Source organism: Morone saxatilis, unplaced genomic scaffold, assembly GCF_004916995.1.
Source record: "Morone saxatilis isolate NCDOM2014 unplaced genomic scaffold, NCSU_SB_2.0 Contig7, whole genome shotgun sequence".
In the NCBI taxonomy this organism is placed as follows: Eukaryota; Metazoa; Chordata; class Actinopteri; family Moronidae; genus Morone; species Morone saxatilis.
This window is the reverse complement of record NW_023340246.1, coordinates 8,223,067-8,228,314: the sequence shown is the minus strand read 5'-3', so window position 1 is coordinate 8,228,314 and position 5,248 is coordinate 8,223,067.

Sequence of the window (5,248 nt, the reverse complement as noted above, 5' to 3'; positions counted from 1 at the left end):
AACAAAACCATATAAACATGACAAGAACATTACTATGGCTAACATACATAACCAGTGTTTCTCAGTGACTGAACAGCTATATCAGCACTTCCACTTCACTTCCCACTTTTTTGTGGATACAAGTTTGACATAAATTCTACAGTTTCATGGACTGTTTAGAGCTTTTCAGGTTTGGTGAGGTTACGCAGCATCATCAGCTGGACATGTGGGATGGCCAGCTCCAAAACCGTCCAAGCAGTGTTTTGTTCTTTTGCCAACAGCTCCAACAGGAACACATTAAGGGGTCTGTTGCTCAATGATGCAATCTTTTTCACAGCTTTCTCAGCACATCTGATATATAATTAACAATTAATGACATACATACATCAATAATTGCCTCATTTTACACATGATCTATTATGATGAAGAAAATAGAAATTCATTTCAAAAATAACATATTGTCACTGTTTTGCAGACCACCCAGAATTTCACAAATCATATTCAAGAGAACTAATGTCTTAGAAAGAAGAGCGAAGCTCCCCCTGGCTTCCCCATAGTTTGCTTGCCTTGGATTTGAAGTTATAAAACAAAATCAATGTTATGTATTAAGGTCTAAAGGTGGAACTTACGTGACACTGTAAGCAGCAACCAGTGTTTCGAACTCAGTGCAAAGTCTGTTCAATCCAATGACCTTTTGTTATTCTATGCTGAACTGAAAAGAAAAACTCTTCAAAACTGAATGATGCCATGGCTATTTCTTATTCATCCATACAATAAGACAGGTGACAAATTAAAGGAACATAAAGTGTCTTAGCAAGGTGTTGGGCCATTACATGACACCAAAACAGCTTCAGTGTACTGGAGCGCCATTCTTTCGAAACATTATTCCTCAATTGGTGTTTTCGGTCCAAAATCCCATGTGAAAATAGGACCAATTGAAATTATGCAGAGGACAGTGTTATTTTTAGTTGGCTCCAAGACAAATGAGTTCAATGTTTTCAAGTGATATGAGTAGTCGTAATTTCGCAATACGATATATGTATCACAATACACAGGTTTGATTCAGTATATTGCAACACTGTAAGTAAGGTGATATGTTGCTATTTTTTTACAAAATCTACTTTTAGGGCAACAATCCATATGCATAAAATCAGAGTAAAAGAAAGTTTCCTTTTCTTTATTCAACCAGAACATGGGATCTGCATTTGTATTTATCACAGTCCTTGTAACATCCAAAATCATAACCTTTATAGCCCTTTACGTTTACAATACTGCTATCCAGCAGTTGTTTTTGAGAATGACATACAATTGGAATTAGATACATTATCATAAAAATAATCATTCAATATTTTTTTATTATATTATATCACATCATCTTCATACTTATCAAACCATTCCTCCACTCATGGCCTATGGATGGAGGCATTGTCGTCCTGGAAGAAACTGCTCCCATCACGATAGAAATGTTTCATCATAGGATAAAGGTGATCACTCAGAACAACTTTTTTATTGATTTATGATAGACCCAAATCATGCCAGCAAAATGCACGCCACAGAATAACAGAGCCATCGGATCCCCTCACTGTAGGGGTCAAGCTTTCAGTTCTCTTAGTGTACACCACACATGCTTGTTGAGACTATGGTGACTCATCTGACTATATTACGTTTTTCCATATCTCTGTAGATCAGCATCTATGTTTTTTACACCACTGAACTCTCAAATATGCATTTATCTTTGTAATGAGAGGTTTTACACACTGTAACCCTACTAATAATATATTTCTATATGTAATTGTCGACGGACTGTTCTTGCTGACACAATCTGATCACCTATCAAACACTGACATTCTCAGTCACCTGAGGATGATTTTCGACAGTTCTAAATGCAGATGTTACTTAGTTGCTGTTGAGCAGACTTTGTGATGAAGGTCCATGCCAGCCATGCCCCAACAATGAACCGTTGTTCAAAGTCACTTAGATCTTTTCATCTTGCCAGCTAGATACAAAATCCAAATCAAGTCGGCCTGCTCAGCATTTTTATACATGCAGCAATGGATTATTGAATGTTATTTCCTTAATCCTCATCATACCTACCCATTGGGACTAGGAAAATTAATTAGTTAAACCTCATGTATCTCAAAATGTGTTTGAATCTTGTTCTGGACATTGTACCAGTGGACACAGGTTTCTTTTCAGTCTCTGACTGAAGGGAATCTACAGTCTCATGGTTATCTTTAGACACCCTTGCTACAATCAAAAGGCCAATGACTTTAATTTATCACTAATGTTAGTGGGATGACTCTCATTCCATTCGTTGTGAGCTTCTCTGTTAGTTTCACTCACTATAACATCAATCATTTCTGGATTCAGACAGAGATTCTTTTTTTGCACTCTGCTGCCTTTGTTACACCTGGTTGATTTCTAATTAGTTCAGCTGATTAGGTCATCTTCACCCTGCTGGATTTTTTTTCCCACACTGTCACATTTTTGCCATGATATGGTATGTCACTGGCTTTCTCTCCAGCTCCAGCTGCTTTGTTACGCTCTATGCCATGGTTTTGCCCATGTCTACTCACTGCTAGAGCTATACCCTTACCCCTAGCCCTACACCTGGCTCTAGCCCTTCCCCTTTCTTGTCTTCCTTCAACTAGTGGTGGCTCAGTGGTATAGTTTACAAGTGTTGAGGGCCCTGCAATGTCTGGGTGAGATTCAGGTGCATTGCAATTTCAGTGTCACTGTATTCAGAAGCCTCTGAAACATGATCCTTATAAATATAATTAGTCTCTGGACTGGAATCATCAGTCTTCTCAGAGCTTGCCCTCATTTAGAAATTGAATCAAAACTCCAGGAGTGCCAAGTTTGGCCAGTCTTGATCTGCTTGCCATTGTTTCCTAAAAAACAAAAACTGTATTATAGAGATAAAGTTTAGATTTATTACAACCAAACACATCTTGGAGCTCTGAGAAACGCTTTCCCCTCCCTCCCTTTTCGCTTTTTCCCTCTGCAGTCTCAAAAATGCACAACATTTGTGCCTTTTCCCACACTGACACCATTTCCTGATCATGCCTGGGCTGCATGTCGGTCACATGACACTATTTGAGATCCTTTTCTTGTATGATAGAACATTAACATTTAATCTGATAGTCATTAAACATTTTATTATGAAATTATCTTTTTAATATTTCTATTTCTGACTTGGACATTTACCTTGGGGAGAGCAGTATTTATAGTCGTCGAGAAAATCTGTGTCTGTTGCATCCGTGAGTGCCTCTACTTCCCTTGATGGTGTGTGATACCAAATTGGGTGCTTTTGAGTCCCTCAGGACCTGGATACATTGGTATTTTTAAATAGCACTAATTAAAACAGGAAGCAAAATTGATTGACAAAGTCATGAAAAATTGGAATGATAGAATAAGCACCTGTGTGATATGGGAAAAAAGTAAACCTCTGGAGTCTGCGTGTAGTTGGTGGGATTAAGATTAATTGTACCAGGTTCTCAGGTACTCTGGTTCTTCCTTTAATGTGTTACTCATTTGTACATGTATGTATAAAAACTATGATGACATTTTGTGTTAGATTTAGACAATTATGCTGCTTAATTTCTCCCTTTATCTTCTAGACATACAGGCACCAGACAAAAGTGGCAAGAACATCCATTTTGTTGTTGAGACATTTACTGTGTTATAAAATGTGATTTGATTTAGACCAAACAATTTCTTTGCTGTCTTGGCCAGCACACAAAAGATTCATAATCTCAGTGAGGCATTTCCCCTGGTTAAATAAAGTTACTAACTGTTGAATAACACACAAAAACAGTCTCAACTCATAATCCCTCTTGTAGCATCATGGGAAATTCCGAGGAGGGGCAATCTGGGACTCTAAAATATCAATTATAACAAAGTGCCTGAGATCAGACTGATCACATAGCTCATTCATTGTTTATGTTTAAATGTTATAGCAACTTCTGATCCAAATCTTATTACATCCTGTGCCCCCTACACTGGATGTATTTTAACAAAAGTAAAAATAAAGCTGCACTAATCAAATTAACAATGTATCAAATAAAAACAATAAAGGGAGACATTATGTACAATATGGCCGAATATTTAAACAAAGGAGTGTAGAGCTGTACAGAAATCTGCAAGTTAGCAGTGTGACATATAATGATATTTGCAATGCACAAAGATAAAATCAGAGGAAAGTGCATTCATGTAACGCATAGGTTCAGGGTGGGTGGTTTAAGAGTCAGTGTCAGTGGGGGTCCCAGGCTTTGTTGATGAGGCAAGCTGCAGAGGGGAAAAAGTGTTCTTGTAGCGGGAGGTTCTGGTCCTGATGGACCGCAGCCTCCTGCCAGAGGGAAGTGTTAGAGTGGGAGGGTCCTGGAGGTGTACAGGTCCTGGAGGGATGGCAGATTTGATGCCGATCACCTTCTCAGCTGAGCGGATGATGCGCTGCAGTCTGCCCTTGTCCTTGGCAGTGGCAGCAGCGTACCATATGGTGTTGGAAGAGGTGATTTTCTGTGTTATTTGATCAGCACAGCCTGGTCAAAGGTCAGCCGTGTCAGTGCAGGCTGGCACATGACACGTCTCCAGTGAGGTGTTGAAGATGTCAGTGAACACTGGAAACAGCGCTTCAGGGTGGTTGGTCCGGCTGCTTTGCGGGGGGTCCTGCCTCACAAAGAGCCTGCTGACTTCACTCTCCTGGAGGCAGAGAGTCGTCACTGTGGTGAAGGAGGGAGGGGACACAGTTGTGTGTGGAGTTGTGGAGAGGCCCAGGCTCCTGCTGAGCTGGGCATGAGCTGGTGAAATGGAGCTGGTGGATGGTGTCAGGACTGTCCCTTTGTCTGTCAAAGCGACAGTAGAACTCATTCAGCTCGTTTGCCAGGCGCAAGTCGTTGATGGAGTGGGGGGGGGGGGTTTAGGTTTGTAGTTGATTATCTCTCTGAGCCCCTTCCAGAGTTGTTGGCTGGAAACTGGTGTGGAAGTTTCTCAGAGTACTGTTGAGGAAGAAAATTCACATTCCCCCCACTGTTTGGGTCCCTTGATCTTCATATTCTAAATGTGTATTCTTGTTGTCTTGCTTCCACCTTGACCAAACCCCTACACCTACCTTTACTTTCCTCTGACTCCATCACATTTGGTCTGATCACTACCTTTTGTATTACTTCCCTCTGACTCTGATGTTAATCCTGTAATGTCTGGTGACTGAGTACTATTTACATACTCTGATTGTCTTAAGCAATTTGAGTTTATTAACTCATATCATATG